This window comes from Anomaloglossus baeobatrachus, chromosome 2, assembly GCF_048569485.1.
Source record: "Anomaloglossus baeobatrachus isolate aAnoBae1 chromosome 2, aAnoBae1.hap1, whole genome shotgun sequence".
Lineage (NCBI taxonomy): Eukaryota > Metazoa > Chordata > Amphibia > Anura > Aromobatidae > Anomaloglossus > Anomaloglossus baeobatrachus.
In genome coordinates, this window is record NC_134354.1 from 102,024,513 (window position 1) to 102,049,739 (window position 25,227).

The following is a 25,227-nucleotide window of genomic DNA, read 5'->3' on the forward strand; positions in this document are numbered from 1 at the left end:
GCGAGGATCTGCTGCTGACACTGTTATGGGGGTAATGTCCCCAAATTCTCTACTAAGGTACAACATCCTGGTAATGATCCTCCTGCCTTGTATATGATCCCTATCCTTGTATATATGTCCCCCATCCTGGTATATATTCCCAACCTGCTATATACCGCCATCATGGTATATATTCCCATCCTGCTATATACCGCCATCATGGTATAGCCCCCATCCTGCTACATAGTGCCATCCTGGTATATGCCCTGCTATATACCCCAATCCATCCTGCTATATACCTTCATCCATCCTGCTATATACCCCCATCCATCCTGCTATATACCCCCATCCATCCTGATATATACCCCCATCTATCCTGATATATACCCCCATCCATCCTGGTAAATGGCCGCATCCTGATATATACCCCCATCCTGCTATATAGCCTGTATCCTGTGGCACACAAAAAAATAAACGTTTATACTCACCTTTCCTCGCTCCATGCAGCATCGCTCCTCCTCCTGTCAGTTCCAGCAGCAGCGCCGCTGGAGTGTGGAGCAGGTCACCGTTGTCTGCAGCGTCGCTCGTTCTCCTGTTTGCCTGTCAGCTGACCTGTGTGGAGACTAGCAGTGCGCACAGCGATGACGTCATCCCTGTGCTCACCGCTCTCTACACAGATCAGCTGGCCGGCAGACAAGAGGAGATCGCGATGCTGCAGACAACGGTGACGGGTGAGTATACTGATTCACTACATCCCGCACTGATTATGATACACGGGGGGCAGTGAATACAGCCACACATGATCACTCCAGGCTGTCGTTGCCAGAGGTGATCATGCGGGTCGGCTGTTAATTATGCGCGCACCTCCCGGTGTATATGAAATGAGCGGTCCCACATGGTCACGGGTCACGGCAGGCTGCTACAGCCTGCTCATGCCAACGATGACCCGCTCCCCCGCAGCACCCTCATTCCCCGCAGCCACATTCAGACTATAAGATGCACCCCCCACTTCCCCCAACATTTGGGGGGAAAAAAGTGCGTCTTATAGTCCGAAAAATACGGTACAATACGGTATCCACAAATGCAAATTCATAGACATGCTACATAGTATATACTGTACTGTACAATGGTATACTGTATATAGTACATATGTACAGAAAGTTACCTCCAGAAAGGGTCAAAGCACGATGAAAGGACAGAACTGTAAGTGTGCCCGGTGAGTATTTGCTCTTATTGCAAAGCATTGCTCTTAAATCAAGTTACAAATTTTTGAAAAGCTTTGCTTGTCTTGCACAACGCTCTCAAACCAAGTTACTCTAAATCCAAGGTTCCACTGTATTCCCGATTCTGCCCATCATTAATATGGGCCACACATTCCCAAACTAATCTAAAATGTTTTAAGTAAAATAACAGCTGTGTCTTCCAACCTGACATAGCCATATGTTTTACGAATCATTAAAGGGAACCTGTCATGAGATTTGGTGACTATAAGCTGCGGATTCCACCAGTGAGATCTCATATATACAGTATTCTAGAATACTGTATATAAGAGCACAGGCCTCTGTGTAGAACGTAAAAAACAATTTTCTTATACTCACCTAAGCGGCAGTCTGGTCCGATGGGTGTCGCCGTTCTCCAGTCCGGCACCTCCTCTCTGCGGTGATTTCTGTCCTCCTTCTTCTGACTTGTCTACATCATCTACACAGGCCAACATTGCGGTTCTGCGCAGGCGCACTTTGATCTGCTTTGCTTAGGGCAGATCAATGTATTGAAGTACGCATGCGCGGATAGTCTTTAACCTTTCCTTGCGCCTACTCATTATATTACCTTGATCTGTCCTCAGTATGGCAAATCAAAGTGCGCCCGCACAGGACCTCAATTACGGCCTGTGTGGATGACGTAGACGAGTCATCGATACTGGGCTAGGTAGAAAGAGGACGGAGATTGCCGCAGAGAGGAGGCGCCGGACCTGAGAGCAGCGACACCCATCGGAACCGACCGCCCACTAGGTGAGTATGGTATACTTTTTTTTATGTTATATGGAGCGGCCTGAGCTCTTATATACAGTATTCTGGAATGCTGTATACGGTATAAGAGCTCACTGGTGGTGGCCGCAGCTTATAGGGGCCAAATCTGGTGACAGGTTCACTTTAAATACAAAATTTGCAGCAACTCTTCTTATAAGAATTTGCTTTTTTGCCACATTTTTTTTTCTGCGTGCTTTTTGGATAGTACTTGCTGCAGTGATATACTATGGGGCAGTGCCATACAAGTCTATGGGTGCATATGAAACATTGGACTGCACTCAGATGACATCAGTACAGTCCGATATATGCCAAGACAGGCAATGGAGAAGATGGAGAAATTCATTTCTCCGTCTTCTCCTCACCTGTGATCTAATTCTTGCATGCAATAGAATATGATTACTGTAATGATGCTCAGGCCACGCTCGCAGCTAGTTTGACCCGAGTGTCATTAGCATATCATGTCTGAATCTCTCACATCAGATGCTATACACTCGTGTGACCCCGGACTTAAAATAATCCTGCATATTTATTTTCCGCCTGTAGTGCTAACTCCACTTCATAATAAATAATGCAGTCCTAATAGTGGAATAATTACAGAGGAACAAAATATACTGTATTCAGGCTAATAGCCAGATAGCTAATTATATTCAGTTTAGTGGAAAAGCAGATTAAAGGAGACTAAAAAGACGTTAAAACAGGACTTCATAGATATTCCATCCACAATTTGCATAATGCTCATTTTGCAATAAGCTTGATGAAGACTTTGATAAAAAAAAAATCAAGATTAAAGTGTAACTAATACAAAAATTACAATTTAAGGACCAGACAAGTCTAGTAATGAATCCAGATGGAGTAAGAACCAGAAAACGACCATGGACCCAGTGCACACAGTACAGTATAAGGCTTGGTGCACAGTGTCTCTGAGTGTTACTCTTGTAAAGGCACCTAGGGTGTATATCAAGTGTATCCATAGGTCTATTTACTCAACCACCGAGAAGGATGTCTCAGAGTAGAATAAATTGATAAACAGTTTCTATTCTATATTTTATATTGACACAGTAGAGGTAATGCATACATTGTATACAGTGGCATATATTAGAGGCTTCATTCAGGAAGGTCAAACAGAACGTGCACAAAGTCTAAAGGCCCTGTCACACACAGATAAATCTGCGGCAGATCTGTGGTTGCTGTGAAATTGTGGACAATCAGTGCCAGGTTTGTGGCTGTGTACAAACGGAACAATATATCCATGATTTCACTGCAACCACAGATCTGCCAAAGATTTATCTCTGTGTGTGACGGGGCCTTTAGAGCTACAGAGAAGCAATTTGTCATCTTGCCATAGTATGTTTTGTTCCAAATTAACCAAAGCTCTGCACACATCTCTAGACCTCCAAGTGCCCCTTCATTTTAACGCTAAAGGCCCCTTTACACACTGAAACTTTCTAGCGATCCCACCAGCGATCCCAACCTGGCCGGGATCGCTACAAAGTCTCTGGTGAGCTGTCAAACAGGCAAACCTGGCCAACGACGCAACAGCGATCCGGACCTGCAGAACGACCTAGCTAGTCATTGGGGACGTTGTAAAGCAGCTTTTTGAAAGGGAAGTCGCTAACGAAGTCGCTGTAAAGTCCCCTTTACACACTAAAACTTTGCTGCACAGCGGGAAACAAAGGACCAAAGAATGGTCCTGAACGATTTGTAGCGATCACAACTTCACAGCAGGGGCCAGGTCGCTGATGTGTTTCACACACTGCAATGTCACTGGGGAGGTCGCTATTGCGTCACAAAACCGGTGACGTTACAGCGATGTCGTTTGCGATGTTGCAGTGTGTAAAGCCACCTTAAGGCTCTTGGTCCGACGTTCCACTTCAAAGAAATTGATGGTCAACTATAACATTTATTAAAAAGCTTAATTCAGAGACGTGCATGCTGAAATCTTTTTCATGCAATCAGGTTTTTTTGTTGTTGTTTTAAAGAAAAGGAATGCCTTAGGATGGTGGAAACTTTACTCTCACACAACTACTCAAGTGCCAACTCTCCATCGGGCCCAAAGTGTCTCCAGCAGTTTCATTTCTCTATTTTGCAGCTCCCCTGAATGGGATTCAGCTGCTCTCTGAGCCGGCTGTCAAGCTGATAACTGGCAAAGAGAAGGTTTAACACGCCAGCTCACAGCAATCAATTATACTTGCGTTAGGCATGAGTACTATTGAATCCCTGACTTTCTAAGGGGGTGGTTCGTTTAGCGTCACAGCGACGTCACAGCAGCGTCACCGAACCGCCACCCAATAGAAGCAGAGGGGCGGAGATGAGCGGGACGTAACATTCCGCCCACCTCTCCCTCTGTCCTCCGTTGCCGGCTATTGCCATTCTTGCCCTGAACTCTTGGTACACCGGTGTACCGCGAGTGCAGTGCGATTTTTTTCATAGACTTGAATGGGTGCTAGAGAAACAAGACTCGCATTACAGTCGCAGCATGCTGTGATTGTTTTCTCGGTCCGAATAGGGCTGAGAAAATAATCATTCATGGGTGCTGACACATAGACTAATATTGGTCCAAGTGGAATGCGATTTTTTTATTGCACTCCACTCACACCGATTTTCATGCCGTGTGGCTTAGGCCTAAAAAAGGCTTCACTATATAACTTTTGTACAGTATTCAGCTTTTGACAGCAATATTGGCTGTTTGATGAATTTTGCAAAACTATGAGAATGGAATACAATTTCCAATCCATAGACTTTTTATTCTGATACTGTGTTCTATTCCCATATCTCTGTAGTGAGCTTGGTTTGGCTTCTGTATCTTTTCAGCAAGCTCATTTCTGGTGCAATATCTGGGTAATAAGCTCGGTTTTGTTCCCTGATCTATGTAGTAAGCTTTGCTGTTACCATATCTATGTAGTACGCTCTATTCTAGAATCATATTTTTTCAGTAAGTTTCATTATGTTACCATATCTATGTACTAAGCCTGGTTCTGTTGTTGTATTTACGTAGTAGGCGCAGTTCTGTTCCCATATTGATGTGCTATTGTTGGTTTTGTCCTTGTATCAGTGTAGTCAGTTTTGTTTTTGTTCCCATATCTATGTAGCAACCTCGGTTCTGCTCACTTATGCATGCATTAATCTCCTTTCTTTTCCTGTATTTATTTGGCAATTTCAGTTCTGGTACTATTTTTCTGCAGTAAGCTTTGTTCTGTTCTCATATCTATTTACAGTAGTAGGCTTAGATCTGTTGCTTTATCTATGTAGTAAGTGTTCTGTTCCCATATTGATGTACTAATCTCAGTTCTGTTCTCGTATTAGTGTAGTAAGTTTTTGTTCCACATCTATGTAGTAACCTCGGTTCTGCTCACTTATGTATGCATTAATCTATTTTCTCAACCTGTATTTATGTAGCAATTTCGGCTCCGGTACCATTTTTATGGAATAAGCTTCATTCTATTCCCATATCTATGTAGTAGGCTTGGATCTATTGCTGTATCTATGTAATAAGTGCAGTTCTGTTCCAATATTGATCAGTAAGCTTGGTTTTGTTCACATATCTGTTCTGTAGTTTTTCTATACTTGTACCTATGTAGTAAACTCTGTTCTGTTCCCACATCTATGTACCAGTCACCATTATGTTTAAAGTCTGTTACGTTTGCTGCTATAATGCAGCGGCCAAGGATAAGCAAGCTAAAGATGGACCGCTGCCACTCGAGGCCCACTGCTATGCCAGCCCCCTATAAACTTTCTATATTGCATTGCATCTCTTTCATTACTAATATTAAACCACAGTTTGTACCAAATTGTGATTATTTCATGTCAGAAATCCTGCACATAGTCACTCTTCCAAATGCACAATGGTAAAATTCAAAGGTAAAATCCTCAGCATAAAATGACATGATACTGATAGCAAAGCTGCAGAGCTGGTCAGGTTACAATGTGGATTTTCTGTGCAGTGTGTAGATGAGAATTTAAAAAAACTGTTCTGGATGATAATTTTTGTGCCAATATTTAAATGAACAAACTAATGGACTATATAAATATACAACAAAAATGGGTCTTTCACACATGAACAATAAGTGTACCTTTTTGACCATCAAAAACATTAGGGGATATGACACTCGTGTAAACTGAGTCACTGGACTGGACTGAGTCATGAAAAAGCTAAGATGTAATTATCTGGCTTCTTATGATCTTGTCTTTACAGATGATCTCATGCTTATGCTGTAAGAAAAATATGTTGTTTACACAAAAGTAGCAAACCACAGTGTTTTACACATTGGCAACGATTAATCAAACTAGTGCAAAGTACAAGTGAACTCTTGATTTGGCTACTATGGACAAATGTTCAACGTTTTCCCCCATACTCGTTTTGAGGACGCTCCTCCAATGTGTAGATGTGATGTACTGTCTCCTATTTATGTGCTGTACCTATGTACACTTAATCTCCACCATTCACAACTTGAAAAAACAAACACTATCCATATGTCAAAGACAACCGAGATATGAATTGTCATGACCATATTTATAGCCTTCTACTTTTAAAAGTGACACTGAATATAACCTCATTACTGGTCTGAGACTTAAAAATAGTTCCAGACATAAGGACAAAATCTGTCTCCAGTGATCCTTTTATCCTACTGCCCCCACCAGCACCTCCTCGCTTCCTGCAAAGACCACTTACGTGAAATGTGAGGCAAGTTAATTTTTCATTAGCTTCACTTGCTAAGAGTAAAAAGCACTCATGTGTACAATGATAAGGGAAAATACCAAAGGAAATGCACAGAATCGACATTTTCCGAAAGAGGGGGGTAAGAGTGGAGAAAGAGACTGGTGCATCCAATGAAAGAGAAGATCCCACATGTCTGTGTGGGAAATTAGAACAAAGAAAGCAGATACCTTGTGTCATAAAGCTCCTCTTTAATTTCCAAAATATTAACTCCCTACAGGAATTACTTCAGCATTTTAATATACATTGTAAAAAACATTTTGCAACAAAGTTGTTAAAGAGCATTTGGCACCATGGACAAGAGAATAAAGCAAGAAAGCTGCTAGCAAAGGGTTGATCTTGTAGGCACAAATCCTCTATAAAAGAAGATGTAGAGTGTTTTCCAACTAATAGATGTTGGAAGGCTACGGACAAACACAAATGGACGTTGGCAGTGTTTTGAAGCAACTTTTTGCCAGAAGATGCAGATTTGGTGCAGGAATATGGTCTATAAATTTCAGCACCAAATCTACATTTTTTGGAAAAAAAAAAAAATTCTGCCAGGAGATGCAGGTCTGTGAACTCAGTAACCTCGTCTGAGGTGAGGTCACTGAGTTTAATGAGGTCACCTGAGGTCAGGTCACATGTGGACATAGGTGGAGGACCGTGGGAACCTCCAGCTGTGACCACAAATAAAGTGTCGTTACTACTCATCACTACAGCTCAGTCATTCGCTGCCTGAAGCCCACAGTGTGCAATCTTGTTTTGTGACCGAGCGCTATGCCTTCAGTATGTAGCAGATCAGGAATCGTTGTGGGACCTCATGTGGATTATGTTGGAACAGGGTGGTTTTTGATAATAATGAAGAGGAGAAAGAGGAATTTTTTTGTATTTTATTTCAAATAAAGGATTTTTTCTGTGTTTTATTTCTTTTCACTTACAGATTAGTAATGGGGAGGTTCATAGACGCCTCCCATTACTAATCTAGGGCTTACTGGCAGCTATGAACTGTCATTAACCCCTTATCACAATTCTGGGCAGCTGTAGGCTGCCATTTTAAAGCTGGGGAGTCCAATAACCATGGGCCTCCCCAGCCTGAAAATATCAGCCCCTCAGCTGTTGGCTTTATCGTGGCTGGGTATCAAAATTAGGGGGGACCGCACTCTGTTTTTTAAAATGATTTAATTTTTTTTTTAAAAAAAAGCCACACGCGGTCCCTCTTATTTTGATACACATCCTGTAGCCATATGCTTTATCTGTGGGTATCATAATATGGGGAGATCCTACGCCAATTTTTTTATTTATTTTTATACTAATATACATATACAGAGAGCGTCTGTGATTGCAAGCAGTCAGACACGCTGTTACACAGGCTGGGGGTGCAGCGCTGTCTAACTGCAACTAATCAGAGCCACCGGGACTGCTGGTGTGCGGGGAAAGCAGTGCATATGTATGAAGGATAATCAGCAGCCCCAGGAGTAGTATGAATGCCCCGGAAGTAGTGTTACAGCCGTGGGGGGACTGGTAACTATAACGTGCCTGCTTTTCCCTTTTTTCTTTATTTTTCATTTCTTTTTTTTAAATTACCTGAGTTGCTGGATCCGGATCGTTACCCAGAGTTTCCTGAGATCTCCGGGCCCAGGGTTGGTGCACGGTTACTTTTGAACCCACGTGGATCCGGACTTTTACAGTCTGGGTCCGCCAATCACTAGTCACAAACCTTCTTCTCTTTAGCAAAAATCTCCTGCAGTAGCTTGTGTAGCCCATACAGGTTACGGCACCTCTGAGATGGCACGCCTCTCCGTTCTAAGGCATCAGATCCAGACTTCTGAGCTGTGGCTACTCAGTTGCGCCTCTTAGATTATTATCTCATTGACCCTTATAGACAGATGCACCCTTCACAGTAAGGAATAATCCTTTATGACCCAGTGTTGTGGCGATGCTTGACTCTACTAATAGCAGCTTCTGTTTCACAGGTCATCTGCTCTCCTGATAAGCATACGGGCTATAACGTAAGTGGGCACATGGGATTATAATGCTATTAAGTGTTTCAATCCATTGGAAACACATTTTAATGCATTTTATATCTTTGAGATTCAAGGGTTAAAGCAGTGCATAGATTTGGCATGCTTTTTCTCTCTGGGCAGAAAAGAATTCCCAGTGATATGTTTACGTCAAATTTTGGGACCAATTGGATTGGTGGAGCAGTTTGAAGGCATGCGCAAAACACCTATTTATTCTCTTCAGGATTTCTGCATCACTTATCCTGTCAACCTGCTGAAAATCCCCGAACCACCCTCCCTGTCTTTGAAATTGTTGTCACATTTGCTTTTTCGAGGAATATTACACCAGCCCTCTGGCTGGGTGGTTTAAGCTTAATTGATGAGTGCATTAAGCGGTTTGAGTCAATTAATGACTGAGCTGTCTTGTTTCTTTCTGATTCAAGAATTAAATTATTGGTCTATTTATTGGTTTTAATAAACTATTAATTTATTAAATGTATCCCTGAATAAAGCAATGTGGCCTTGTTTATCCAATATCTAGTGTTATGTCTTTATTATTATAATTGTTAGGGTGGCACGGTGGCTCAGTGGTTAGCACTGCAGTCTTGCAGCACTGGGGTCCTGGGTTCGAATCCCACCAAGGACAACATCTGCAAGGAGTTTGTATGTTCTCCCCATGTTTGCATGGGTTTCCTCCGCCGGTTTCCTGCCACACTCCAAAGACATACTGATAGGGAATTTAGATTGTGAACCCCAATGGGGACAGTGATACCAATGTGTGTAAAGCGCTGTGGAATTAATAGTGCTATATAAATGAATAAATATTATTATTATTAGAGTATGTTATGTGTAGCATTACAGACTCCACAAGCTACAGAATGGACTGAAGTGGTACAAATTTCTCATGTGGCTAAAGGCCCTGTCACACACAGAGATAAATCTGCGGCAGATCTGTGGTTGCAGTGAAATTGTGGACAATCAGTGCCAGGTTTGTGGCTGTGTACAAATGGAACAATATATCCATGATTTCACTGCAACCACAGATCTGCCAAAGATTTATCTCTGTGTGTGACGGGGCCTTTAGACTCTTAAACTTGCCATATGAAGTCCTAGAACCAACATGCCAAAAGCAAAAATAGAAACAGCAGAAATCCATAAAAAAAAAATCAATTTTATTCAGTCCAAAAAGGCATAAAAACAAGAAGGTTGGTGGATAAAAAAAAATCTAAACTGTTACAAGAGGATTTAAGGGAAATGGTGCCCGGAGGTGCAGATGAGATCTTGGTTTGTCATTGAGCCGATAGTTCAATCTGTGCATGTGCGAAGTCCAGGTGCCATTTCTTTGAAGTACGCACCGCCGACAGTTTCTCGGGCAGCATCTGGTGCACCGTCTGCAGCATCGCTCTGCTCCACTACCGCCCCTGCCTCCTGTGACCCCGGTCCACCACCGCTGCTGTCACCCCACCCCCACCCCTCCGTAAGACACCACCGGATTATAAGACAGACCCCATTTTTTTCTTTCACATTTTTTTCTCTCAATTTGGGATGAGTCTTGTAATCTGGTGCGTCTTATAAACTGAAAAACACGGTATCAATCCAGAAGAAGAAAGAAGCAGATTTCTCTGATAAGATGTATTAAAAAGTTGTGTTTTTTTCATCTGCCCTATTGATTTGTGTAATAAAAATTAAAACAATTGCACTTCAAGGTTGCAGCTCTTTCCCGCCTCCTCAGGTAGACTTTGGATTATACACAGTGGCCAATCACACAATTACCAGGAAATCATGGCATGGAAAGCTGAATTCTATTACCGCAAACGCAGAATGATTTTAAAATACAAATTACTGACCTACCAGATAAAAAGATACTAATCAGTTAATCACCGCACATAAACCAGATAACTGAGCCTTAAGAGAGCACCTGGAGCGTCACATATAATAAATATCCACAATTACAGCGTCCGTAATGAAAGTGGCCATAAAGTACATTACATTTACTCTTCTGAATGACCTATTCCATCCAGGAAAATGTTAATTATTCTGAGATGTGTATTCTTCTGATAGCCCCTACGCCAACTGACAAGACTCATGATGTGAACTCGTAGAAAGTTCTGGCAGCATGTCGCTCTCCAGGGACTGACAGTCCATAGCAGACGGCTGTGCGTGCGGCTTCCACTGTAATTTGGCCTCGGTGTAATCTCCCCAGGCTGCAGGCAGCATCTTCTCCTGCTTCCCATTTAGACCATTCATGTGTCTTTCTCGGCCACCAAGGACCACATAAAGTATGCATGAAAATGTGAAGCTTTTCTATCTGGCAAGTGGACATGACATACATCAACATCACAGAGCTCTGTGCATCTCTTCCAGCCAGACAGCACAACACTTGGCACAGACGCCATTATACACTACACATTAGCACATATGGTCCATATGGATATTATTTAAAGGCTACCTGTCAGGTCCCTTATGCCATCCAATTCAGCAGTATTCACATTTTCACAACAAAATTCCCTTCCTAACCAGCCCTGTATAAACTCATTCTCTAAAATCAATGTGTAAAAAAAAAAAGCATTTATCACCTTCCTTTTTGCATGCAAATTAGGGCCTTGACTAGTCGAAGGGGCGTTGTTTCTCCAGACTAGTTGGCCTTATTTCCATGTTATCAAACCCCTGTGGGCGTGATAACATGATTTCCATGAACCGTCATCACCACAGCTCCTGGAAATCTTGCGCACGCTCATGTCTCATTTCAGCATTGTCCGTGTGCCTAAGAAGCTGGGTGTAAGGCGGGCTTTGCACGTTGCGACATCGCAAGCCGTTGCTGCAATGTCGCACGCGATAGTCCCCGCCCCAGTTGCAGGTACGATATCTTGTGATAGCTGGCGTAGCGAAAATTATTATGCTTCACATGCACTCACCTGCCCTGCGACCGTCGCTCTGGCCGGCGACCCGCCTCCTTCCTAAGGGGGCGGGTCGTGCGGCGTCATAGCGACGTCACACGGCAGGCGGACAAAAGCGGCGGAGGGGCGGAGATGAGCAGGATGTAAACACCCCGCCCACCTCCTTCCTTCCATAGCCGGCGGCGGCAGGTAAGGTGATTTTCCTCGCTCCTGCGGCTTTACACACAGCGATGTGTGCTGCCGCAGGAGCGAGGAACTACATCGTACCTGTCGCGGCACCGGCATTATGGAAATGTCGGAGCCTGCAACGATGATACGATAACGACGCTTTTGCGCTCGTTCATCGTATCATCTAGGATTTACACACTACGACATCGCAAGTGACGCCGGATGTGCGTCACTTTCGATTTGACCCCACCGACATCGCACCTGCAATGTCGTAGTGTGCAAAGCCGCCCTAAGTGTCTTGGCTTCAGAGAGGAACACTGCACATGATTGGAAGTTCAGAAGCTGTTCTTCAGATCATGTGCAGTGAATCCGGAGTGCGCACACCTGGCCTCTGAGGCACAGTGACGTTGCTCAAATGCGCATTCGCAAGATTTACAATTGCTGGCGGTGACACCAGTTCGTGGAAATCATGTTATCACACCAACAGGGGAGTGATAACCTGAAAAAAGGCCGATTAGACTGGGTAAACAACACCCCTTCAACTAGATAAATGATTTTTTTTTAAACATTGATTTTAGAAAAGAATGTTATACAGTACAGAGCTGGTTAGGAAGGGAATTTTGATTTGCAAATGTGAATACTATAAGGTTGGATTATTATTGTTAATATTTATTTATAAAGCACCATCGAGTCCATGGTGCTGTATATGAGAATGGGGTTACATACAAAATACAGATATAAGTTACAGTAGACAAACCGGTACAGAGGGGAGTTGGCCCTGGTCTTGTGGGCTTACATTCTATAGGATAATGGTGAGGATACAATAGGTGTGGTAATGGTTGAGGCAGCTCCAGTGGTGGTGAGGCACAAGCTCTGGTGGTGGTGAGGAGGCAGCGGGGTCATTGAAGACTGTAGGCATTTTTGAACAAATGGGTTTTCAAGTTCCGTTTGAAGCTTCCAAGTGTAGTAGATAATCTAACATGTTGATTACAGACTTCCAGAGGACAGGGGATGCTCGGAAGAAGTCTTGGAGGCGGCTGGATTAGGAATGAATAAGAATGGAGGAGAGAAAAAGATCTTGAGAGGACCGGAGATTACATGTTTGAGTATATCGGGAGATTAGTTTGGAGATATATGGAGGAGACAGATTATGGATGTCTTTGTAGGTCAGTGTTAATAGTTTAAATTGAATACTGTGGGGGATTTGCATAGAGGAGAAGTGGTGGAGAAGCGAGAAGAGAGGTGGATTAGTTGGCAGCAGAGTTACGGTTCGACTGGAGAGGTGTGAGATAATTAGCAGAGGCCACAGAGGAGGATGTTGCAGTAATAAAGGCGGGAGATTATGAGGTCATGCACTAGAATTTTCATAGATTGGGAGTTGAGGAATGGATGGTGTCACAAACCACCGGGGGGGGTCACTCAGAAATCCCCCGCGCTGGCTACCAGTACGTCACAATCGGGGGGTAACAAGTGGGGGTCACCCCTACTTTATACCTCCCGACCGACAGACAGAGCACGTGACGCGCTCTCTAGCGCCCCTCTTATAGTCAGGCCAATTATGGAATTGCCCGACAATAAGCAAGGAGGCCGCTATACTACTTATGCCGATTATTGAAGGGCCCCCGGCGAGAGAAGGGTATATATTCCCCCGACCTCCGCGGGCGGAATATATAAAATCTCCCCGAATCTCCCTGGCCTCCCCACAATAATCCTTGGCACAACTCGCTGCCACCAACCGCTTCACGGTAACTATTAGCCGAACACACAGACGTGGGATTCAAGATCGAGATAACAGAACAGCCCAGGATTAATTATATAATTTAATCGCCTAAAGCACACTAGAAACTACAATATATACAATAGGGAATCTACAGAATATACAGTTATGTCAGAGTACAGTTACAATCAAAGCATGGGTTACAAACAGGTATGGAATTCAATCAGTTACCTTGTGCGTCTGGCCACAGGGGGGCGCTGTAGACCAGGTTTCTAGGAACTCTCTCACAGGTCTTTCCCAACCAGGCCCCCGAGCAGAAGAACACTGGAAAATGGCCGAAGTAGGGTTATCAACCTGGGCAATCCAGGTCCCCTCCTACCTTAGTGACCTCACAGGGAAGCACTGCTCCACCCCTGGCTGGAGTTATGGACAAAATCCACAACATGGAATATGGCCATAACTTTGCCTGGGAGCGTCGTAGGCGGACGCCAACGCTCTCATTGTGACAGTTATGAATTTAGCTACAGAACGAGGGGACTCATGACCTGTCTGCCAGTTCCCCATTGGCTGATATCACGCCTGGGGCATTTCCCAATGTCCTGCTCCCATAAAAAGGGTGTGCCAGCATCGTCCTCATGCGGAGACACCATTTTTATGGTTGCCATATTTATCGGAAATATGGCTTGCGAGATATGAACCATTTTTTACTGGAGTCGTTCTGTCTGGCTACTTCCATAGCCTTGCTAACTAGCTAGCAGCCCCCACTACAGGGTGACGGCAGGGAGTCATCCTGTGTCCATTGTCCCTAAGCCACCTCATTTCCATATCACAGGACATGGCCATGGATTTGTTGCTAAACCAGTTGTGTGAAGGGAAGGGGGGGGGTGACACCAGGAGGGGGCTTCCTGACATGACTTGAATGTCATGATTTATCGTCATCTCTCCGGATTTACCTCACACCTCCCCCCTTTTGAGGGCGCTAGGGGGCAGCACACTCCGGTGTTCCCCCGTGCGCCCGTCCGCGACCTCTCCTTGTCGGGACAGCCCGTCTGCGTTACCGTGGTCACGGCCCCTTTTGTGGCGAATGGTGAAGTCGTATTGCTGGAGCGCAAGGCTCCATCGCAACAATCGCCCATTCGTCCCAGAGACGGTGTGCAACCAGCTGAGGGGATTGTGGTCCGTCTCCACGATGAAGTGGCGCCCGTATAGATAGGGTTGCAGACGCTGCAGGGCCCACACTATGGCCAGGCACTCCTTCTCCATTGTAGAATAGGCCACTTCCCTTGGTAACAGCTTCCTGCTCAGGTACAAGACTGGGTGCTCTTGGCTCGCAGAGTCCACCTGGCTGAGCACCGCACCGAGGCCGAAGTCACTGGCGTCGGTCTGTACTACAAACGGCCGCGTGAAGTCGGCTGCCTGTAGCACGGGCGGGCTGGACAGGGCGTCCTTTAGGGCCCGGAAGGCTGTCTCGCAGTCCACTGTCCAATCGACTGCAGAGGGCAGCTTCTTCTTGGTGAGGTCCGTCAAGGGCTTTGCCAGGCTACTATAGCATGGAACAAACCTCCTATAGTACCCAGCGGTCCCCAAGAAGGACATCACCTGCTTCTTGGTCCTGGGGGTGGGCCAGGATGCGATGGCCTCCACTTTTTCAGGCTCGGGCTTCAGTGTTCTCCCGCCTACCCGGTGACCGAGGTACTGGACCTCGCTCCTGGCCAGCTGACACTTTCCCGGCTTGATGGTCAAACCTGCCCGGTGGATCCGCCTGAGCACCTGTGCTAGATGCTCTAGGTGGTCCTCCCAGGTGGGACTGAAGACGGCAATGTCATCCAGGTACGCGGCCGCGTACCCTTCAAGTCCCTTGAGCAGGGTGTTGACCATCCGCTGGAAAGTGGCAGGGGCATTCCTCATCCCGAATGGCATCACCGTGGACTCGTACAGTCCAAATGGGGTAATAAAGGCAGAGCGTTCCCTGGCCTTGCGAGTCAGGGGGATCTGCCAATATCCCCGGCTCAGATCCATGATGGTCAGGTACTGAGCCCCGGCCAACTGATCGAGCAGGTCATCGATGCGTGGCATTGGGTACGCATCGGCGACCGTGACCGCATTGAGCCCCCTGTAGTCCACGCAGAACCGAGTGGTTCGGTCCTTCTTAGGGACAAGGACTACAGGCGAGGCCCAAGCGCTGTTGGATGCCTGGATCACCCCCAGCTTCAGCATCTCGTCAATCTCCTGGCGCATGTGTTGCTGCACCTCCAGGGAGACCCGATATGCTGAACGCCGGATCGGGGGATGATCCCCAGTGTCCACGTGATGGACAGCCAAGTCAGTCCTTCCGGGCTGGTTGGTAAACAACCCCCGGAAGGGGTGTAGGGTGGCCCACAGCTGGGACCGTTGGTCCTCCAAGAGCTGGTGGCCAACCTCCACATCCTCAATGGATCCGCCTGCCCTAACCTGGGCTAGCATATCCAAGAGGGTTTCCGCTTCTCCCTCCTCGGGCAGGTTGCACACAGGGAGTGCACATGCCTCCCGCTCATGATGTGCCTTCATCATGTTCACATGGAAGGGCTTCCGCCTTCCACGGGCAGGGTCCAGGGTGACCAGGTACGTCACAGGGTTGAGCTGCTGGTACACGAGGTATGGGCCTTCCCAGGCTGCCTGAAGCTTGTCCTGTGGTACGGGGACCAGTACCCACACCTCTTGACCCACTTGGTAGGTCCTCTCACAAGCGTTCTGGTCGTACCAACGCTTCTGATCGGCCTGGGCTTGAGCCATATTGTCGTGTACCAGTTGCGTCAAGGCCTGCATTTTGTCCCGGACGCGCATGACATACTCGATAACCGACACTCCAGGGGTGGCCAAATCCCCTTCCCAAGCCTCTTTCACCAGAGCCAGGGGGCCCCGCACACGTCGCCCGTACAGGAGCTCAAACGGTGAGAATCCTGTTGAGGCCTGTGGAACCTCCCGGTAAGCAAATAACAGGTGTGGGAGATACCGCTCCCAGTCACGCCCATGGGAGTCGACCAACATCTTAAGCATCTGCTTTAAGGTGCCATTGAACCGCTCGCACAGGCCATTAGTCTGTGGATGGTATGGGCTGGCCACCAGATGTCGCACCTGGACTTGCTTACAGAGGGTCTCCATCAGCTGGGACATGAATTGGGTCCCCCGGTCGGTGAGCATTTCCTGGGGAAAACCCACTCGGGAGAAAATCTCCAGCAATGCGGTGGCCACCTTGTCAGCCCGAATGGACGACAAGGCCACTGCTTCTGGGTACCGGGTGGCATAGTCCACTACCGTCAGTATGAAGCGTTTCCCGGAGCTGCTGGGGATGGCCAGCGGGCCGACCAGATCCACAGCCACCCTCCTGAAAGGCTCATCGATGATTGGCAGAGATACCAGTGGGGCTTTGGGGCGTGGCCCCGCCTTCCCCACTCTCTGACAGGTTTCACACGAACGGCAGTAGGCAGCCACATCGGCCCCCATTTTTGGCCAGTAGAAATGCTGGTTTAACCTGGCCTTGGTCTTAGCGATCCCTAGGTGTCCGGCCATCGGAATCTCATGTGCGATCCGCAACAACTCCGTCCGGAACGGATAGGGTACCACCAACTGTCGGTCCCTGGGCCACGCCTCCGGTGAACCCTGCTGGACCGTGGCCCGGTACAGCCGTCCTTGGTCCCAGACCACTCGCTCCGGGTCCGAGTCCGAGGGAGGCTGTGCCGCCTGCTCCTTTAGAGCTTTCAGGCTGTCGTCAGCTTCTAACGCTGCCTGAAACTCCTGACTAGATGTGGCCAGAATCGACGAGACTGTCACATCTTCAGTCAGTACCCCGGGACCTGTGTCCTGGCCTCCACCTGACTCGGCTGCCACTTGGTCAGAAGGGGAAGAGCTATCGGACCTCCGGGAGGCCCCTTGGCTTCCAGCACTCCCACTGCGGGTGACAGCGGCCACAGCCGCTGCGACCGTGGGTCGTGCCTGCTCCTCCTCCGTTCCTGACCAAGTCGCCGGTTCAGGCAGACCTACCTGGCTTCCTGACACCCCGGTTGTGGGGGAACCATGCACCGAGATCTTACCTGGGAGCACTTCCGCTCCTGGACCGGCCCCAATCTCACCTGCCTGTTCCCCTCCTGCAGCAACAGAACCCCGCTGTGAAATCTCTGGGGACCCCACATTTGCTGTGGTAGCCCCCACCCCACACACTGGTCCTCCCCCTGCAGCACCCTGCTCTCTGCTTATCCCTTCAGAGGGCAACAGATCCCAGCTCACAGGCTGATTACTTGTAGAGGCATTGTCACACCTTTCTCTGACCCCCTCCCCTGTCACAGCTGCAGCTGTGTGTGTGTCTATGGTGTCTGTGCAAGCAGAAATATCAGAGTTCACTCCCTCCTCCCTTACATCATTCATAGATAACACATTAACATTGTCAGGAGTCATGTCAGCACTGGCTGAAGGTTCAGCCTTTGGGGCGGGGCCAAACTGGGAGGTTATTTGCCCCAAATCTGTCCCAAGTAGCACGTTTGCAGGGATCCGATCAGTTACCCCCACCTCCCTCACCCCTCGCCCTGCGCCCCAGTCCACATAAATGTCAGCAACAGGCAGCGCCGGGTCAATGCCTCCAATCCCGGAGACAGCGAGGGTTTTTCCAGGGATCAAGTCTTGGGGGGACACCATCTCAGGCCGCACCAGAGTCACCTCCGAGGCGCTGTCTCGCAGTCCTATGGTCACAGACTGGCCGACGGTGACAGGTTGGAAGCTGTCCAGGGACCTACCACCACCCCCACCCACACAATACACCTTGGGCGGCCCTTGGGACGGGGACGGAGCCGGGGCCTTGGGACGCTGAGGGCACATGGCCTTGAAGTGTCCAGGTAGGTTGCACTGGTGGCACCGTCTTGGCTCTGCCACGGGCCTGGAGAGGGGAGTTGAGGGGGACACCCCCTGCAGTCTAGGGGCAGGTGGGGCCGTCGCAGAGTTCATCTTACCCCCTCTCCAGGTGCTGCTGGTGGCCGCTCTCCTGGCCTCAGGGGCCCGGTTGTTGGTGTAGTCATCGGCAAGGGCAGCTGTAGCCGTGGACCCCTTTGGCTTCTGGTCTCGGATGAACTGGCGGAGATCCTCAGGGCAGTTCCACAAGAGTTGCTCCGTGATGAACAAGTCCAGGATCTCCGGTCCGGTGGAAAGCTGCAGGCCTTGGGTCCAGTGGTCGGCAGCTCGGGCAAGTGCCCGCCGGTGGTCAGCCCAGGAGTCCTTTGGTCCCTTCTGTAGGCTCCGGAACTTCTTGCGGTAGGACTCCGGGGTGAGGTTGTACTGTTGGATCAGGGCCCGCTTGATGGTGTCGTAGCCCTGATCTGCCTCAGCAGGCAAGTCCCCAAGGGCATCCAGGGCCTTACCCCTTAAACGGGGGGTCAGGTATTTGGCCCACTGGTCCTTGTTCAGATGATGCTGCAAGCAAGTCCGTTCAAAAGCAGTCAAGAAAGAGTCCAAGTCTCCATCCTTCTCCAGCACTGGGAAGTCCTCAACACGGACCTTTGGAAGTTTGGTGTCTGGAAGGTCACGGGTGGCTGATGAGGGCCGGAGCTGAGCTAGCTGCAGCTGGTAGTTACGCTCTGCCTGGCGCTCTTCACGCGCTGCTTGCCGCTCACGCTCGGCCATGAGTTCCTTGTAGCCCTCCCGGTCTCCAGCCTGGCGTAGGGCCATAGCCATTTGAAGAAGGCTATCCGAGCCTCCCAGGCTCGGTGGAATGGCACGTGGTGATCTGCGGCCCGCTGCGGAGCCTGGTGCTTCACTGTCCATTGCAGAGCGGAGGGCTGGCATCTGGCTCGTTGAGGACCCTTGGGCGAGCTGCTCCTCATCTTGTCCAGCAGTGCCCGGTTGTGCAATGTCCTCTGCAGAGCTGTTTTCTGGCGTCGAGCTCCTGGAGGACTCGTGGACAACCTCCTCATCGTCTCTGGCCTGAGCATCGGCCATTCCTTTGGCTTTGCTCCTGGTGCTATCAGCCATTGTTGCAGACTTTTGGTCACTGACACAGAACTGACACCTGATGCCTCCACACACCTTACAGTATCTGCACTCTGACACTCTAGTGTTGAGCTAGTCTGAAGACCCCAGCAGCCACAGCTGCTGCAGGCAGTCTTTAGTGTCTGGGAGTATGGGTCTCACACTCACACACACTATTATCTCGATCCCACCGCTTGCCACCAATATGTCACAAACCACCGGGGGGGTCACTCAGAAATCCCCCGCGCTGGCTACCAGTACGTCACAATCGGGGGGTAACAAGTGGGGGTCACCCCTACTTTATACCTCCCGACCGACAGACAGAGCACGTGACGCGCTCTCTAGCGCCCCTCTTATAGTCAGGCCAATTATGGAATTGCCCGACAATAAGCAAGGAGGCCGCTATACTACTTATGCCGATTATTGAAGGGCCCCCGGCGAGAGAAGGGTATATATTCCCCCGACCTCCGCGGGCGGAATATATAAAATCTCCCCGAATCTCCCTGGCCTCCCCACAATAATCCTTGGCACAACTCGCTGCCACCAACCGCTTCACGGTAACTATTAGCCGAACACACAGACGTGGGATTCAAGATCGAGATAACAGAACAGCCCAGGATTAATTATATAATTTAATCGCCTAAAGCACACTAGAAACTACAATATATACAATAGGGAATCTACAGAATATACAGTTATGTCAGAGTACAGTTACAATCAAAGCATGGGTTACAAACAGGTATGGAATTCAATCAGTTACCTTGTGCGTCTGGCCACAGGGGGGCGCTGTAGACCAGGTTTCTAGGAACTCTCTCACAGGTCTTTCCCAACCAGGCCCCCGAGCAGAAGAACACTGGAAAATGGCCGAAGTAGGGTTATCAACCTGGGCAATCCAGGTCCCCTCCTACCTTAGTGACCTCACAGGGAAGCACTGCTCCACCCCTGGCTGGAGTTATGGACAAAATCCACAACATGGAATATGGCCATAACTTTGCCTGGGAGCGTCGTAGGCGGACGCCAACGCTCTCATTGTGACAGTTATGAATTTAGCTACAGAACGAGGGGACTCATGACCTGTCTGCCAGTTCCCCATTGGCTGATATCACGCCTGGGGCATTTCCCAATGTCCTGCTCCCATAAAAAGGGTGTGCCAGCATCGTCCTCATGCGGAGACACCATTTTTATGGTTGCCATATTTATCGGAAATATGGCTTGCGAGATATGAACCATTTTTTACTGGAGTCGTTCTGTCTGGCTACTTCCATAGCCTTGCTAACTAGCTAGCAGCCCCCACTACAGGGTGACGGCAGGGAGTCATCCTGTGTCCATTGTCCCTAAGCCACCTCATTTCCATATCACAGGACATGGCCATGGATTTGTTGCTAAACCAGTTGTGTGAAGGGAAGGGGGGGGGTGACACCAGGAAGGGGCTTCCTGACATGACTTGAATGTCATGATTTATCGTCATCTCTCCGGATTTACCTCACAGATGGATTCTGGAAATATTTTTGAGTTGTAGTCGGCAGAAGGTGGTTAGGGATTGGATATGCGGTATGAAGGACAAGGCACAGTAGAGGGTTACTCTGAGGCAGCGGAATTTCGCCATAGGGAGCCTGGATGGCATAAGGGCCTTGAGGTTTCCCTTTAATATTAAACTCTGCTGGGGAAAGTTATTACGTTAACAATCGAACAAGCAATCCTTCCTACTTTTGCCACCAAGTTTTCCAAAGGCTTTTCCTTTAAGGTATAAAAAAAATAAATATATCTTGCCTTGATGCAGCATATTGCTTTCACAAAGAAAGTGGTAATTGTATATTACAGTTCCTATGCATTTCCGCTGTTTTGGTCTTTATGGCGGAGAGAGAAATAATGATATTATCATTATCCAATTAACGCTGGCCTAGCCGCATACATCAAGGAAAAAGTAATTTGCTCAGAAGATATATCTTATACACCGTACGGAAACTGTCGCCCATCCATATTAATGTGGTGAAGTCTGCTGTGACTGCCACGACTAGGGCTGGGAATCACATCTACTGATGATTGTATTCAGCTCAGCGGGCATGTGCCGCGCAGGCCGGGGATCCCGGGGAGTTAATTCTACAACCACTGCCTTTTTTCCGCAAGCAATGATTTTCTTCTATTAACCTTCTGGATGGTACAATAACATGGATACGCCTTTAATAGGTTCCTCTACAGTTGACCGCTAAATCTGCTGACAGTCACCTTTTGTGAGATGACATGGAAGAAGAAGCTGGGAAGAACATCCCATTGACTTGTAGCAAGATAGGATTACCTAGAAGGCTGAAAGCCACAATAAGCCCAATACCTCAATAAATAAATTATATATATAACAGAATGATAGACCCTATTGAAAAAGTATGCCAAAAATACTACTAAAAATAATTTGGGAAAATATATATTTCATTCATTACATCAAGTTATAAGATATAAAAAAACGAGTCACAGAATGGTGGAGCGACACTATAGGAAAGAGAAGACATAGATATAACAGGCGAGTCAGAAACATTGAAATGGTGGACATAATAACTTATGCAAAGGGATAATAGCTTAGAATAACAGCATATAAAGACAAGGCACAAATAAAATATAAAAGGATAAAAAAAAACTATTGTAACATGACATTAAACATAAAAAAGGGGAATGTCATATTTATTTCAACGAATCTGCATAAAAAGCTGCGTGGGCTGTTAAGATTAATAGTAACTGGTGGAATAAAAGCATCTAATTATGGCTATGTACACACGCTGTAGATTTGGTGCAGAAACTTTCTGTATCAAATCTGCATCTTCTGGCAGAAAAACGCACCAAAAAACTCATCCGGTTTTGGATCGGTTTTAGTGCACTTACTTAGTGAAGTTACGGTAATGGGTGGAAGGACTAAAAAACGCAGGAGGAAACGCCCTACCAATTGACATACTGCATATTTTTTCCTGCACCAAACCTGTAGGGAAAAAAAAACATAACATTGGCATAGCACTTCAGAAGTTTCATACACTTTGCTGGCTTTAGGAGAGGCATGCAGATTTTGGTGCATATTTAAAAAAAAAAAAAACATCAAAAAACATGTCAAAAACCGCAGTGTGTGCACAAGGCCTTGGGCTAACTTCACACAGGGCATCTTTTGATGCATCTTTGGTGCATTTTTTACTTCACAAGGATGCACCTAAATTCATGCATTTTCTTCCTCCAGCAAAGTCTATGAGATTTCTATTTTGCTGTCCACACTGGGCATCTTTTGTTGGCTGCATTTTTGAAGATGCGGCATGTCAATTATTTCTGCATTTTTGCAGCGTTTTTGAGCCCTTCCAGTCAATAGATTTGACTTAAAATCACATTGGGCAAAAACGTTTCAAAAACATTTTTGCATCGGTGCGTTTTTGGTGTATTTTTTATGCACTCAAGATGCACTGGCAAAAAGATGCCACGTGTGAACATAGCCTTAAGCCTTGTATAATTATATAATTAACTAGCTGTTCTACCCGGCTTCACCCGGGTTAATAACTGCTAACAAAATAGAATGTATTAACAAAAATTTATTCTGCACACAAAAACCACAAAACAAATAGATAGAAATGTAATTATGAAAAGGCAAAAACTAAGCTAATAAAAGCATTCACAACATATATTTCAACACCCCAGATATTCCACACAGATTTAACTAAATTGGCCAAGTAATGTGCTCCGTCTGTCTCTTTCCAGGTCTGTCTCTTTCCAGGTCTGTCTCTTTCCCGGTCTGTCTCTTTCCCGGTCTGTCTCTTTCCAGGTCTGTCTCTTTCCAGGTCTGTCTCTTTCCCCGTCTGTCTCTTTCCTTGTCTGTCCCTTTCCCCTTCTGTCTCTTTCCCCGTCTGTCTCTTTTCAGGTGTCTCTTTCCAGGTCTGTCTCTTTCCCCGTCTGTCTCTTTCCCCATCTGTCTCTGTCTGTCTCTTTTTCTGTCTGTCTCTTTCCCCGTCTGCCTGTCTCTGTTTGTCTCTTTCTTTGTCTGTCTCTATCTCTCTGTTTCTTTCCCCATCTGTCTCTTTCCAAGTCTGTCTCTTTCTCAGGTCTGTCTCTTTCCCAGTCTTTCTCTCTGTCTCTTTGTCTGTGTTTTTTCCTGTCTGTCTCTATCCCTGTCTGCCTGTCTCTGTCTGTCTCTTTCCTTGTCTGTCTCTATTTCTCTGTCTCTTTCCCCGTCTTTCTCTATCGAGGTCTGTGTCTTTCCCCATCTATCTTTGTCTGTCTCTCTGGCTGTCTCCTCCTTCCCTGTCTGCCTGTCTCTGTCTGCATGTCTGTCTGTCTCTTTCCCCATCTGTCTCTTTCCAGGTCTGTCTCTTTCCAGGTCTGTCTCTTTCTGTCTCTTTCCCTGTCTGTCTCTGTCTGTCTATCTGTCTCTCTCTGTCTCTCTATATCCATCTCCCCACCAACATCTTATTACCTCACATATAAGCTTCTTATACTATGAATGTCCTTTGTTCCTATAGCAACCAATCACAGCTCCTACTGATAACCTGTAGTTCCAGGCTCCATTTACTTCAATGGAGGCATGTTTTTGGAGAGTAACTGTAAAGCGCGGGGTTACATTTTCCTGTCAAAACATAGTCTATGACGTTCCCTGGGTCACATGTGGTATCTGTGCAAAATGTTGTGATTGTAAATGCGATGTTGCGGATACACTTTTCGTTTCACTTTTTCCACACACACACACATTCAGCTTTATATATTAGATAGTATAGTAAATATATAGTTAAAGTATAATGCACCTTGCACTTTAGACTAATGTTGCTCGAATGTACCAATATCCTTGGGTTCAGCCAACAGTCAAATTGGGGCCCCAGACAGATGATTGTTGGGGGACACAAGGATGTGGCATGCCTGATTTTGGACTGCCAATCCTTTTGTTCTATAAGAGATAAGCCACCACTGGTAGAGTTTGCAGTTGCTCTCTCATAGAGAATAGAAGGGAACTCGGCAGAGAGAGTTCCTGTGTAAGGGAAACATTGGCGTGATAACTGCCGGACGAACGACTAGCTAAACTATTGTTGGGTCAATAATTATCTATAGTGTATAGGAGGCTATGAGGAGTTCTCCAGTTTAAAGTGATAAGTCTGCAGTCATTCTATGTGAATGCAGACTTGTGAATGCAGACTTATGAATCCTCCCAGCGATAAGTGAAGTCACACACTGTGCGCTGCAAAGATCCGCTGATTTCTGAGCCAGAAACGGCAATCACATGATTGCAATATTCATGTTCCTGGCCAGAACCAAAGTAGTGGACGCTGCCTCGCTCAATACACAGGTATTGAGCAAGGCCGTGCCTACTAGATAGTCACGCTAACTAGTTGGATGCGTCCACTACATACACATGTATGGAGCAAGGCAGTGATCGCTAGTCAAGTTCTGACCAGGAACATGAATATTGCACAACTGCGGTCACATCACTGCCATTCCTGGCTCAGAAACCGGTGAATCCCAGCAGAGCACAGTGAGTGACTTCACTTATCCTTTTAGACCAGACAACCCTTTTAAGAGTAAAGCCCGCTTTACACGCTGCAATGTATCTTACAATGTGTCGGCGGGGTCACGTCGTAAGTGACGCACATCCGGCATCGTAAGGTACATTGCAGTGTGTGACAGGTACGTGCAATTGCTATTGAACGGTAAAACGTTCATCGCATACACATCGTACCTTTCTTTAGAATTGCACGTCAGATTGTTCATCGTACCCGGGGTAGCACACGCACATTGCAGTGTG

General features: G+C 47.1%; 1 protein-coding gene across 2 annotated transcripts in view; it reads right to left on the reverse strand.

Moving 5' to 3' along the window:
• ANKRD13B (ankyrin repeat domain 13B) overlaps window positions 1-25,227 on the reverse strand; it is a 337,586-nt gene that overhangs the window by 105,016 nt on the left and 207,343 nt on the right. The gene's annotated exons all lie outside the window — the stretch shown is intronic.